Source organism: Equus caballus, chromosome 8 (genome assembly GCF_041296265.1).
Source record: "Equus caballus isolate H_3958 breed thoroughbred chromosome 8, TB-T2T, whole genome shotgun sequence".
NCBI classification, from domain to species: Eukaryota; Metazoa; Chordata; class Mammalia; order Perissodactyla; family Equidae; genus Equus; species Equus caballus.
The window spans coordinates 7,464,990-7,480,060 of record NC_091691.1 but is presented as its reverse complement, the minus strand read 5'-3'; the positions used below and the strand labels follow the sequence as shown (position 1 = coordinate 7,480,060).

General features: G+C 46.7%; 1 long non-coding RNA gene across 13 annotated transcripts in view; it reads right to left on the bottom strand.

The window, feature by feature from the left end:
• LOC102147456 (uncharacterized) overlaps positions 1 to 15,071 on the bottom strand; it is a 39,651-nt gene that overhangs the window by 20,157 nt on the left and 4,423 nt on the right. Inside the window, exon 5 of one of the 13 annotated variants that reach the window (XR_011441730.1) lies at positions 620 to 775. The exons of 4 other annotated variants lie outside the window; for them this stretch is intronic. This is a non-coding gene — a long non-coding RNA (uncharacterized lncRNA). Of the gene's footprint in view, positions 1 to 619; positions 776 to 813; positions 2,849 to 13,167; positions 14,630 to 15,071 lie in introns of those variants that run through there. 8 more of the 13 variants (XR_011441729.1, XR_002809635.2, XR_011441733.1 and 5 more) reach the window with 8 other exon arrangements.

The following is a 15,071-nucleotide window of genomic DNA, read 5'->3' as shown; positions in this document are numbered from 1 at the left end:
GGAAAGGAGAACCAATGACGTCCTCAGATAACCAGTGATCGCTGACCTAGTGCTTCTTATAGAGGTTTAAATAGAAACATGAAGCAGGGCATTTGAAACATATTCAAAAGGAATTGGAAAAACCATAAAAAGGAAATCATCTAGCTAAGTGAGCATTTCAGATGCTCATTCAACTTGCAGACATTGTTGCTGTGACCGTTGCTAGGAGGAGGCAAAACCCTGCGAAGAAGCTGGAACAGCAGCATGTGCTTTATCTCCTGAAGCGGGGGAAGCATTTGCTTGTGGAAATCTTGGCAGGACACTCGTGACCTGTGAAGGCTGCCGGCTGAGTGTGCAGTAGAGGCAGCAGAACAGAACCACTGCGTGAGGGAACCAAGCGCACTGGCAGGAAACTCCACCCAGAGCGGGGGCCGTCATTACCTCTCCCCAAACTACCTGTTACACAATCTGACCTTCACCCAACAGCTCCCCTGAGGGGTCACTTTATTTATGGAGATGCATGCGAGCACCACGTGCTTCCAGTTCTGGAACAGCAAGATGTCGACTGACCCACACATATCAGGACCCAGCCTTGGTCCTGCTACCCTGCAGGTGCCCTGGTGCTCAACAGTGTGCCTACCTTGATCTGCCGGAAGCCAGTGGTGACAGTAGCAGCTCCTGAGTGGTGTGTGTGACATGTGGACACAAACAGTTCAGCAAATGGCATGAAAACTGCACTGAGACTAGAACTGTTCACAAAAGGCAGGACAGAATGTGCAGCGTGACATTCACTGTGCTGATCACCCAATAAAACGAGAAAAAGAAAAATGAACATTCTTTAGAGGATTTTAATAGAAACCAGGGTCTCATAACATAATGAGTAAACTGTCCAGCATTCCATCCAAAATTATACAACATAACACACAAAGAACAAGAAAATCAGACTGTTTCTCAAGAGAAAAGACAATCAACTGATCCAGCCCTGAAATGAAGGAATTATCAGACAAAGCAGCTGTTATAATCATGCTCAATGTAGCAAGGGCAAATATCCTTGAAATTCACGGAAAGAAACAAGTTCTCAGCAGAGCAATACACAATAGGCAAAAGCAGCAAGTGGAAATTTTAGAACTTAACATTCACTATTGAAAGTAAAAATTCACTAGATAGGCTCAATAACAGGAGGCAGAAAACAGAGGAAAGATTCGTGAACTTAAAGACAGAGCAACAGAAATGGGACAATCTGAAAAACAGAGAAAAAAGATTAAATAAAAATTCACAGGGCCTCAGAAATGTGCAGGACATCAAAAGTTTTAATTTCCATGCCACTGGAGTTCCTGGATGAAGGAGAATGGTGCAGAAGAAAACATAAGGGGTCGGCCCCGTGGCCAAGTGGTTAAGTTCACACACTCTACTTCGGCAGCCCAGGGTTTCACTGGTTCGGATCCTGGGCACGGACATGGGACCACTCATCAAGGCATGCTGAGGCGGCATCCCACATGCCACCACTAGAAGGACCCACAACTAAAAACATATAACTATGTACCGGGGGTGCTTTGGGGAAAAAAAGAAAAAATAAAAATCTAAAAAAAAAAAAACCTTTAAAAAAAAAAGAAGAAAACATAAGAGGGGAAAAGGGCTGAAAACTTCACAAATTTGTGAAACACATCTAAGAAGCTCAGAAAACCCTCAACCTGACACATCATTATCAATCTGCTAAAAATCAAAGACAAAGAAAAATCTTGAAGACAGTCAGAGAAAAATGACATATACAAAAATACATCAATTTCAAGGTCTATGATTTCTCTTCAGAAAACAGAGCATAGAAGAGACTGGAGTAACATCTTTAAAGGACTGAAAGAAAAGATCTATCAACCCAAGATACTATGTGCAGAAAAGATATTCTTAAAGATTGAAGGCAAAACAAAAATGAAAACAAAACAAAGGTTGATGAAGATGAAAGGAAACTAGGAATAAAATGATGGGAAAGGAGCTTCTTCAGGCTACAGGGAAATGATACCAGAGGGAAGCTGGGAACTTCAGGAACAAAGGAGGAGCCACAGAAGGGGAAGGATGGGGATGGAGGAGACAGCCGATTTCCTCTTCCGACAGTCTTTTGATATACGCGTGACTTTAGAAGGAACAAATTCTACCACAGGCTCGGGGAGTGCCATTCAATTCATGTTGACGTGATTCATACGACAACTCCAACAGGAGAAACAGAGGGGAGAAGAACATATATTGCCGAAAGGCTTCTATATTTTACTTTTGTCAAAGCAAAACTTGCACCCAATGAAGTTAAACAGGCAAGGACCTTGTTATTCAAGACTGTTGCAGGGCTGGCCTGGTGGTGCAGCAGTTGAGTGCACATATTCAGCTTCAGCGGCCCGGGGTTCACGGGTTCAGATCCTGGGTGCAGACATGGCACTGCTTGGCACACCATTCTGTGGTAGGCGCCCCACATATAAAGTAGAGGGAGATGGGCATGGATATTAGCTCAGGGCCAGGCTTCCTCAGCAAAAAGAGGAGGATTAGCGCAGTTAGCTCAGGGCTAATCTTCCTCAAAAAAAAAAAAAAAGACTGTTGCCATAAGGACTCAGTCTGAGCTCAACTTCACTGAAGCAAAAGGTAGGAGAGTTTGCAAATGCTGAGGGGAGGCTGATCTCTGGGGCGTGCGCCGCACATGCAGTCACTCCTGAGGTGGCCGTGGTCTTTCTGTGACTAGGACATCTGTGCTGGCTATTCAGTACCCATCAGGGTTAAGCTCCTGCCCTCCGACAAGACAGGGAGTTGGGACACCATCTTCCATGATGATTCCACCTCAAAGGGATGGCTCCCAGCTCCTTGAGACAGACATCCCTGGGTTGTAAAACTGGCCAAAAGTTTTTTAAATATTTACATCTCAAAGGGGCAGAGAAAGTATTTACAACGACAAATTTGTTTTTCTTTAATCACAGCCCCCCCGACACACATAGTTGTATATTCTAGCTGTGTAATTCTAAGTGCCTCTGGTTGTGCTATGTGGGACGCCACCTCAGCAGGGCCTGATGAGCAGTCTCATGTCCGTGCCCAGGATCCGAACCAGTGAAACCCTGGGCCGCCGAACTGGAGCATGCAAACTTAACCACTTGGCCATGGGGCCAGCCCCACAAATTTCCTAAAGTAAATGCTTTAAGAAAAAGGAGGGCAGGTGCCTGGAGCCAGGAAGAAGTCTGACTAAAGTTGAGTCAAGCTGAGGGGAAACTTAAGGTCATCTTGTCACTTGAATTGGCACAATATTAACTCTAGTTAGACCATGAAACAATTAATACACAGTGTTCTTTCCAGAACACAACTAAAAGAGAATTAAAGCTTACCCATGAAAAATTAGAAAACCTCAATAGTCCTATATTTAGAAAATATGAATGAGGCAGCCAAAACATTTCACATATAGGTTTTTGTGAGAACATAAGTTTTGTTTCTCTTGGTTAATTTCTTAGGAGTGGGACTGTTGGGTCATTAGAATGTCCCTCCAGGCCTCCCCTGGCCTCCCCTTGTGTCACCCCTGCAGGATATGGGCGGTGTGGGCACTTCGTTCTTAGCGGCTCTCCTCTCCAGTGTTCCCAGGGGAAAGGGCAGGAGAACGCACAGGTGCTGATCCCAAAGCTGCCACCTGGAGCAGGGGCTGCTGAACCAGAAGCACTGCTCCCTAGAAGTTCCCTCTCTGCTGGATAGAGAAACGCGTCCTGGACTGCTCCCTGACAGTTCTGGGGTCCCGCCAAAGGTAAAGGGGCCAATGCCTTGCCAGTAAACTCATTACCCACGAGGTAAATACCTCCAACACTCAGCCCCCAGGAGATCCAGAAGTGCCCGAGGCTCCGGTGTGGATCCTCACCTTTGCTCGCCCCAGAAACTCGCGCATTCTCTGCGCATGCGTCCTTCCCTCCAGAATCTTTGCGCGCGCGCCCACCCCTCGCGGCCCCGTGCACGCGCAACCGTCCCTCGCGGCCCCGCGCACGCGCGCCCGATCGTCCCTAACGCCTTCCAAAGCCGCACCTCAGCAAAAGGCCAAACGGTGCGCACTTGGCCTTTGGCCCAGTAGCCAGCTGAAGGAGAAGGCTCCGAGCCCAGGTCTCTGTCGAGGGGCAGAGCTCGCCCAAGTGCTCTATGGGCGGTTACCTGGGCAGACTGTGCCCCTCCCTCGCTTCCCGGGCATCAGGGGACAGCACCTACCAAGAGGACTCCGCCGCATCCAGCGCCTTCACCGCGCCCACCAACTTCCCTCGGCCAACCTGGGTCACCCAGCTGTCCATGCCCGGCCATCCACTCACAGGCCATCCTACAGGTATCCAGAGACTTCGCATCTGTGCTTTTTCAAAGCAACTCCCAGACAATCTGCCATGATCCGGCAAGGCCTGTGCTCCTTTCTGGGGGTCCTTACATCAATCTGTAGGCATGGCCATCAGAGGAAGGCAGAGCTGTCCGCTGACACCTCCAAGATGTCTTGCAGCTCAGAATCTGCGGTGGGCAAAGACTCTCTGTGTGGTCTGGGAGCAGGGAGACCAACCCATGCCGCCCATGACACCCAGGTGTGTGCAAGACTCCTGCACAAAGAAGACTGTGTCAGGACCCTGGAAGAGAGCAGGAAAGGGATGGCCAAGCAGGAGGAAGACCCCACAGTCACAGAGAGGTAGGACGATCAGGGGAGGGGCCCTGATGACTCTAGGGGTGCACCGTCTGCATTTAGGCCCCTTGGGGTCCAGGGAGGCCTCTCTTCCTACATGCCCAAGCCTGGACCTCTGCAGAGAAACCTCCACACCATGAGCTCAGAAGATGGATCCAACCAGAAACCCCAGACCTCTTGTATGAGCTCCTGCTACGAAGGAAATCCCATCAGAAGCTCACACAGCTCCTGTGGGTTCCTGCCAGGGCAGAGGAGGAGGAGTCCGGCCACATCCCACACCCGGCTGCCCCAGAGGTCCTCAAAGAAAGTGAGCGAGAAGCCCCCTCAGTCTCCCTCTGCGGCTTCGGTGCTTTCCCAGGGGAAGACCCAGCATGGAAAGGACGCAGAGACAACAACAGGGCGGAAACAAACCCGGAGGTACTGCTCACCCACATCTGACAGTTCCAGGCCCCGAAAACACAAGATTCCTCTGCTGTCACATAGAAGAGGGGACCCTCTGAGGCTGCCACCACCCCAAGTTGGGTTTTTGAGTCGCTGCTGCAGACACAGACTCGCAGAAAGAAACAGCACTCCAGTGCATAGAGAGCATTGCAGGGTGAGAGTGAGGCCCTCCGGGACGGTGGCCCCACACAGCCGTCCTGTTCTGTCCCCCTGCCTGCTGCTGAGACTGCTCCTCCCCCAGCTGGCCCGCCAGCCCCCAGCATGACTCCACAGCCGGAGAAACGCAGGGAGACCCAGGTCTCCCTGGGCCCAGTGGGCATCCTGGAATCTGCTGGTGTGGCTACCTTCGTGCATCCTTTGACTTGGAGGAAGCGCAGTTCACCAAGCCCCCCCCTGCTCCCTGTCAGAGCCCCTCCCAGGCTCCTCTTCACACTCGCTGCCCTCAGCCCGGTTCTTGCTGACCCCTACCTCCTCCCCAGGATCAGGCAGGGCTGACCTGTCTGCTAGGCCCCCAAACCCCTGGGCCCCTGTTCCCTCCCCTGAACCAGGCTTGCAGTATGCAGTCAGAAGCCCAACTTCTGAATGGCCCGCCCTACAGCTGCTGCAGGGTCCCCTCCCCGCTTCATGTTGAAGCCCATCTGGGGGCCCCCTCTGAATGGGGGGGAGGCCATTTGCAACCCAAGACCTGGGTCCCAGCTGCAGCAGATGCCAGTTCTGCCTTCCCTGCAGCTCCCACCACCTCCAGAATGGAGTGCCCCCCACCCACGTGTATAGACTCTCCTGTCTCCACCTCACAGAGCCCCCCTCCCATCACTGATGCTAGTGCCCTTCCCTCCATGGGCCCGCCAATCACTTCTGCTGTCAATTCCAGCCCCTCAACGAACACATGTACAGGCCTGGCTCCCCAGCTAGCTTCTGACACTGAGGTCACCCCCCTGGCTACCTTCTCAGCTCTCATCTTGGGGCCTCCCCCTGGCTCCACTGGGAGCTTCTTCCCATCCTTCCAGGTCCTTGAGATGCTCCCCAGTGACAGCACGGCCTCAGTCACAGTCAGCACCAGCCTGCCTGCACTGATGTTCTGGGGTCCCACCCCAACTCTGAAACTTTCCATTAACCCTGGCGCCACTGCCCAGCCCATGTTTGGGGCCCCTGATGGGCAGCAGCACAGAGCTGCCACCTTCCACAGCTCTCTCCAGTATGGAAAAGGGGAAGCTCCAGCCCCAGCCCGGGCCCCAACCTCTGCTCCAGGCCAGCCAGCCTTGAGCAGCAGCACACGGGCAGCTTTTGGGGGTTCATTATGCACACCTTCCAGCTTGGGCACCCACAGGAGCACCTGGCCACCCTTTGCTGCCACCCCAGCTATCTTCCCCTCTGGCACAGCTATTGCCTCTGGCTTTGCAGCTGCCACCTACATGCCCAGTGCTGTGACCCAGTGCTGTGACCAATGCTGGGCCCCACATTTGGCAGCACTGTTCAACCTTTAACAGCATCAGCCTAGCCCCCTTCAGGTTGCAGGTTTCAGCAGCACCTATGGGTTTTGGGAGCAGAGAGGCTATCTGTCTCAGGTCTGAGCTGTTCCTTTGGAGCACTCAGCATTACAGCACAGACAAGTGGGGCCCCAAGTACCACATACCACTACGGGGGAAGCTTGGGCCTGAACACCTGGGGCGCCCCTCACCAGAGTGACCCCATGGTGACCACAGGACCCAGCACTAAGAAGAACCCTGGGTTTTACTACTGCTCCTCCTTAAGTCACATCCCCAGGGGCCCCCACCAGGCAGAGCCCCATTACTTCCAGCCGAGGGCCCAGCCCCAGTGCCAGCAAGGCTGCCTTTAGGGGGGCGTCCACCCCCACCCCTACTCCCAGCAGCCCTACCTCTGTGGCGGGCATAGTGAGGAGCAGCCTTGCTGTTACGGTCACCTCATCACCTGCCCAGGGCTTGGCTGGACAGAAAACTTTTGGGCCACTAACCGACTCATTTTCCTCCAGGATCCACTCCCTTGGGGTGTAAGAGGTGAAGCAGCCAGCGTCCACCCTCTTCCCAGGCTGGACTGTATGTGCACTTGTTCATGTGAGAAACCAAATCTAAACCTAACCTCTGTGATCCCGGAGCAAAGTGGGCACCAGAGACGCAGCGTTCCACCCCCACCCCCTGCCCTGCAGTTTTCCCCAAAGTTGGGTGGTCAGAGGCTGCTGTCCATCCCAGGGGTCAGAGCCCTCAGGACAGTAGACAGAGGTGCCTGGCAGGTTTCCCTCCAGTCTTGGAGCAGGAAGGACACCCCCTGCTGCCTACAGTGGGCCATTCCCCTCTCCCCATTTTCCTCCTGGAACCCTTGTGTCCTCCCCATAACTTACAATAAAGCCTGTCCTTGTTCCTTTGCGTAATTCCCATGTGCCTGTGCTCTGGAGATCAAGTGGAAAAGCACTGACTGTGTGAGTGGTGACAGGGGAGGACAGACCTAACTGTTTACAGGTTCCCGTGGCCCAGCTAACGGGGTGTGGAGAGGACACAACTTGATGGCTACAAGGGCCGACCTCAGATTATTAAAGGTGTGTTTTGAGTTGAAACGTTGCATCTCAGGATAAAATGGGCCCAGGGGAGGGGTCGACAGGGAGACATCTTTGCTGGTTGGAACTGCTGCTTCCCCCCCGACCAAGTCTCTGACCTGAAGTGGCTGGATTATCCCTACTGGACACCAGGAATCAACACATTTAGTCTTTTCTAATGTAGCAATTTCTTTTCGGACGTTTTTCTTTTAGAGTCCTAGACAAACCACCCACATACATGTCTAACCTACACTGTATGGACCTGACATCAAAGCTTCTGGGCCGGGGCAAACAAGGAAAGCTTTAATTCTAGGGTGGGACATGTCCCTGAGCATTTTGTGACATCTTGCTTTAAAAAAGCAGAAGGACTGCCTGAAGACATCTCTTCCCTTTTCCAAAAATAGGAATGAAAAGGAAATATCTGTGGAGGAAACAAGCTACAATTAGTTCATTTTAGTTATAAAGATTAAAAGACTTCTACTTTGTGGGTCCAAGATGTATGGGCTTAGAGATCATCATCCTGCCATCACAACAAGAGAAAAGCTAAACAAACTAAAAGTCAACAATTCTTCTTAAATCCCTCAGAGAATTGAAGTCACAGGGCAAACTATCACCACAAAAATTGAACAGACAGGTGAATACGGAGAATTACAGCTTCATGGAGCAGAGGCCTCTGCTGGAGCCAGGACCTGGACAGCAAAACTGTAATTGATGACTACTGGAAGCTCAGTGTGGACAAGCTTGAAAGTTAAAAACTCCAGGGGGCCCAGTCTTACGGGGCCTCCACACTTTCATGAGTTTCACCTCCAGTAGCCCCACCACACTCTCAGGGTGAAGATCAAAGAAAACTCCTTCATGCTTCTGGCAGGGAGAAAAGAGCAACCATTTTGAAATACTCCCAAAGCAGTCTGTTCTCCCGGAGAAAGCCTTCCCTCAAGGAAACTGTTTTCCCAGAGCAAACACCTTGGCTTCCACCAGAGCATCACTGGCCTGGGGAAGGGAAATAGACAAATCCAGCCCTTCTAGCTTTCCATGTGGAGGAAAAGAGGTACCCAACTCCAGCTCCCCTGAGCATTCTCTCGCCTAACAGGGAAAAAACATCTCAAAAGCACTCGTAAAGTCAAATCCCAGGGACACAGGCTCAGTGATGGATTGGGATCTAATAGTAGAACTCCAGAACACTCTTCCTCCCTCACACCCTCCCACGGCATCAACAGGGCTCTTGGGTCACCATGGCATTTCAACTCAGAGAGCTTCCAGTCTCAGATCTGACTGAAAAAGAAGTATCAACAGAAACTCAAAGAGAACCGGGGAGACAAAATACAGAACAAAAAACCTCGTAGAACCAGAGGACGCCAGAGGAAATCCGAGTTTATGACACCTGTGGTGAGCAGCAAACAGTAAACATGGCTTAACTCCTAGAACATCAAAACCTCACATTAAAGGCTGTATGGGAGGAAGACAATTCCTCTACCCTCTAGGTCCTTCTGGCTGGGCTAAGAATTAAATTGACATGAGACAGAATAACAGGAGAAAAACAAACAAAGCTTTATAACATATATACGTGGGAGAAACCCAGGAAAACCGAGTAACTTGCTAGAATGGCCAAAGCCGTCACCTTAAATACTATTTTTAGCTAAAGACAAAGGAGGATGTTGGAGGTAGTGGTTTGGGACTTCAAGGGAGAAGAAGGCAACTTGCATGGAGATGGAAATGCAAATAGGCCAACCATAGGCAATGTGACCTGAGAGACACATTTTACATCACGTTACAGTTATCTTATTATTAGCTCCTTCCTGGAACAGGCCTTCTATCTTAAATCCTTTTAGGCAGTTGGGGGGAAGGTCAAAGTTTCTTTCAGAGTCTTTTTGTTCTTAAAAATAATTAAGCCATGGCGCTGGCCCTATGGCTGAGTGGTTGGGTTTGAGCGCTCCACTGCAGCGGCCCAGGGTTCCACAGGTCCTGGGTGCACACATGGCGCTGCTTATTGGGCAGTGCTGGGGCGGCATCCCACATGCTGCAGCTGGAAGGACCCACAACTAAAGATATACAGCTGTGTGCCGGGGGACTTTGGGGAGAAAAAGGAAAAAAAATTTTTAAATCTTAAAAAAAAAATTTTTTTTAAATAATTAAGCCAAAGAGACACATTTGGGGTGGCCAGTTCTGATCCCCTAAAAGGCCTATTTACCTCAGGTGTTTAGACATAATACATCATGTCCAGCTTTCAACCAAAAATTACAAAGCATACAAAAAGGCAAAAAGCACAGTTTGAAGAGACAGAGCAAGCAGTAGAATCAGACTGAAATATGACAGAGATTTTGGAATTACTAGACTGAGAACTTAAAATAGGTATAATTAATATGCTAAGGGCTCCAAAGGAGTAAGTGACAAGATGCAAGAGCTGATGGCCAGTCTAAGCAGAGAAATGAAAATTCTAAGAACAAATCAAAAGAAAATGGTAGAAATAAAAAACACTGTAACAAAAACGGAGACTGCTTTCGATGAGCTCATGAAGAGACTGGACATGACTGAGCAAAGAATCAGTGAGCTTGAAGACCTGTCAACAGAAACTTCTCAAACTAAATCAAGGGAAAAATTCTGAATAGAAAACAATACCCAGGAATTGTGGTATAATTACAAAAGGTGTAACATCCAGGTAAAGGGATACAAAAGGAAGAAAGGAAGGGAGGGAGGGAGGAATGAAAGGTATAGAAGAAATATTTGCAGTAAGAATGAATGAAAATTTTTATTTAATATACATCAAACCACAGTCCCAGGAATCTCAGAGAACACCAAGCAGGATAAATACCAAGTGTTCAACACATTTGTATATCACATTCAAACTTGAGAAAATCAGGGACAAAGAGAAAACCTTGAAAGAAGGCAGGGGGAGGGTGGGAATCTTATCTGTAGCGGAACGAGTAAAGCATTATATTGAATTCCTCTTTACAAACCGTGCAAGCAAGAAGAGAGTGGAGTGAAATATTTAGTGTTGAAAGAAAAAACCCCACCAACCTAGAATTCTGTACCCATCAAATTCCTCCTTCAAAAGTAAAGGATAAATAGAGACATTCTAAGATAAATAAAAACTAAATTTGTCTCCAACAGATCTGCCTTGCAAGAAATGTTAAAAAGAAGTGCTTCACAGAAGGAAAATGATGTAGGTCAGAAACTCAGGTCTAATAAAGAAAGGAAGAATGCAGAGAAGGAATAAATGAAGGTAAAATAAAATATTGTTTAGTTTTTTTTTTTTTTTTGAGGAAGATTAGCCCTGAGCTAACATCTGTAGCCAATCCTCCACTTTTTGCTGAGGAAGACTGGCCCTGAGCGAACATCCGTGCCCTTCTTCCTCTGCTTTATATGTGGGACGCCTACCATAGCATGGCATGCCAAGTGGTGCCACGACCGCACCTGGGATCCCAACCGACGACCCCTGGCCACCTAAGCGGAAGGTGCACACTTAACCACTGCACCGCCGGGCCGGCCACTATTGTTTAGTTTTCATTTTTCCTATTCTTAACTGATCTAACAGATACATTTTCTCAAAATAATAATTGCAAAAAACATATTACATTTAGTGATAATGGTTTATGGATAAGTGAAAGGTGCGGGAGCCATTTTATAAGGGACGGGAGGAAGGAACTGGGAAGACTCTAAGGCACCTGTACTAACATGAGGAAACAGAATGTTATTTCAAAGTGAAATAAAGTTAGTTGTAAATTTATGTTGTAAACTCTAAGGAAACCACGTAAAAACTTTTTAAAAAGTATACTTCATATGCTAAAAGAGAAGAAAAAATGGAATTGTATAAAATGCTCAGTTAAAACCAGAAAAGGCATGAGGCCGACCCCATGGCCGAGTGGTTAAGTTTGCACGCTCCGCTTCAGTGGCCCAGGGTTTTGCTGGTTTGGATCCTGGGCGTGGACATGGCACCGCTAGTCAGGCCACACTGAGGTGGCGTCCCACATGCCACAACTAGAAGGACTCACAATTAAAAATATATATATACACACACAACTATGTACTGGGGGGATTGGGGGAGAAAAAGCAGAAAAAAAAAAAAGAGAAGATTGGCAACAGTTGTTAGCTCAGGTGCCAATCTTTAAAAAAAAACAAAAGAGAGAAGGCAATAGAAAAAAAGCACAAGAGCAATGGACAGAAAACAGTTACAAATATGGTGGATATTAATCCATCTATATCAGGAGTCCTTTAAATAGGAATGGTCTAAATATGACACAGAGACCCTAAGAATGGATTAAAAATAAGACCCAACTATATGCTGTCTATAAGAAATCCACTTTAATAATAAAGACACAGATAGGTTAGAAGTAAAGGGACAGAATAAGATAAGGCAGGCTAACACAAATCCAAAGAAAGCTAGAATAGCTATATTAATTTCAGACAAAGCAGACATCAGAACAAGGAAAATTCTAAGGGCTAGAAAGACATCCCATAATGTTAAAGGGGTCAATTCTCCAAGAAGATATAACAATCCTTAACATACATCATCTAACAACAGAACGTCAAAACATGTGAGGCAAAACCTGATAAAACTGCAAGGAGAAATAGACAAATCCACTATTAGTGGATAGATATAGAAATAGACAAATCTAATATCACAGCGGACAGATATAGAAATAGACAAATCCATTATCATAGTGGATAGATACAGAAATGGACAAATCCACTGCTCCAGCACTGAACACTGCTCTTTCAGTAACTGACAGATGCAGCAGGCAGAAACTCAGTAAGGATGAACTGAAGAGTGTCATCCATCAACTGGATCTAAATAACATTTATAAAATATCGCATCCAACAAAAGCAGAATTTGGACCACAATTTGGGTGAAAAAATCCCCACACCTCAACAAATTTAAAACAGAAACCATACAAAGTATGTTCTCAGACCACAAAGAACGTTAAAGGAGAAAACAAGAGCAGAAAAATAGCTGGAAAATCCCAAAGGATTTGGAGATTAAACAACACATGGATAAAAAAAGGAGTCTCAAGAAATATTTCAACTATTTTCCACTAAATGAAAATGAATACACAACTTATCAAAATGTGCGGAATGAAATGAAAGAAGTAGAGGGAAATTTACAGCACTGAATGCACAGATTAGAAAATAGAAAGATCTGAAACAATAATTTAAACTAAAGCAAACAGAAGCCTAAAGTAAACAGTAAGCCTAAAGCAAACAGAAGAAAGGAAATAATAAAATTTACAGCAGAAATTAATGACATTGAAAATGAGAAATCAATATAACCAAAACTAGTTATTTAAAAAGATTTTTTTTAAATGGATAAATCTCTAATCAGGCTAAGGAAAAAAGAAAGAAACACAAATTACTAATATCAGATATGAGAGAGGGGCTATGATTACTGATTCCATCCCACTAAGAGGATAATTAAGAAATATCTGACCAGGGGAATGATATCTTCCCTGATGTGGTCGTTTGGATCTATAGCAAATCTTGAAATGAACTGATTGAAATCTTTACCTGACCCTTTCATGTTGGATTTTAATTTATACAACCAAAATATTGATGAGGATATGATTTAATGTTTAAATCATTTCCAATAGTAAGATTCTATTATGCATAGACATCATTAAAATGCAAAACTTTGGGGATTCAAAGGACACCATTAAGAACGTCATGAAAAGACAATCCACAATATAGAGAAAAAATTGCAACCTATATATCTGATAAGAAACATCTAGAATATATAAAGAACTATGACAGCTCAGTTATAAAAAGACAAATAATCCAATTAAAAAATGGGTCAATGAGTTGAACAGTCATTTCTCCAAAGAAGACATGCAGATGGCCATTAAGCACATGAAAAAATGGCCAACATCATGAGCCATCAGAGAATTACAAATCAAAACTGCAGTGAGGGGACAGCCTGGTGGTACAGCGGTTAAGTGCACATGTTCTGCTTCCCAGCGGCCCAGGGTTCACAGGTTCAGATCCTGGGTGCAGACATGGCACCACTTGGCAAAAGCCATGCTGTGGTAGGCATCCCACGTATAAAGTAGAGGAAGATGAGCAGGGATGTAGCTCTGGGCCAGTCTTCCTCAGCAAAAAGAGGAGGATTGGCAGTAGTTTGCTCAGAGCTCATCTTCTTCTTAAAAAAAAAAAAAACACACAGTGAGATATCATTTCACACTCATAGGATGGCTAAAATCAAAAGACCGCTGAGGGGCCAGCCCAGTGGCACACAGGTTAAGTTCACACGGTCCGCTTTGGTCACCAGAGGTTCACCAGTTCGGATCCCGGGTGTGGACGTGGCACCACTTGACGAGCCGTGCTGTGGTAGACATCCCACATATAAAGTATAGGAAGATGGGGATGGATGTTAGCTCAGGGCCAGTCTTCCTCAGCAAGAAGAGGAGGATTGGTGGCAGATGTTAGCTCAGGGCTAATCTTCCTCAAAAAAAAAAAAAAAGACCGATGATAAGTATTGGTGAGGATGTGGAGAAACTGGAACCCTCAGACACGGCTGGCAGGAATGTGAAATGGTGCAGTCACTTTGGGAAAAAGTCTTGCAGGTATTCAAATAGTGAAATAGAGAGTTTCCATATGACCCAGCAATTCCACTCCTAGGTATACACCCAAAAGAAATGAAAGTAGAGTTTCAAGGAAAAACTGGGGGAGAGGGGAGCACAGGGAAGTCATCAAACAGAAAAGAAGTGTAAGAATTTAGATCACATGGATCTGCACCCTGAGTACGAAAGTGGACCCACATTTATTACTGCTCCACCCCCAAAGACGACGTCAAAGTCAAATAGCCCAATTAACGATATCTCCTTCAAAAGCATCAGTTGGTGAAAAACCAAAGTATTAATAAATAAATATTTGCCATCACGAAGAATGAATCTTCCAGATTCCCAGTTTTAAAACTAAAAACTTCTGAGGGTTCTGTTTCACCAGCACTGGAATGACTCTCCTCCTTGTCATTGGAGTGGATTCCAGAAGTGACAGATGCCTTAAGAATAAAACTGAAAAGAATCCGACAGTGTTTTTAAAAGGCTGCTGTTGACCCTGAGTCTAATCCCACACTATGAATCAGATAACAGACATAAATGTGGATCAGCGCAACCAACAGGCAAAGTAAGAAGGATCGTGAAAAATTCAGTATTTTTGCAGTAATATTTCAGGGTATGTGTCTATTAAAATTCATCAGGCTTTAAGGTACCTTTCACGAGTGATCAAACACAAAGATATTCCGGATTTGTCAAAAAGGTGTGTACCTGTTCTTGATACCAATCTTCCCCTGTCCCCTTCAGTTTACGTGACCTTCACCAACCACAATACACTCCCCTAGGTGCACACGCTGCTCACCAGGACCAAGGTGGCCGAGGTGCTGGTGCCACAGAAGTCCCAGCTACTTAGCCAGGTGACACTTCCAACCACCACCTCCTCCACTTCTGTCCTGGGCAG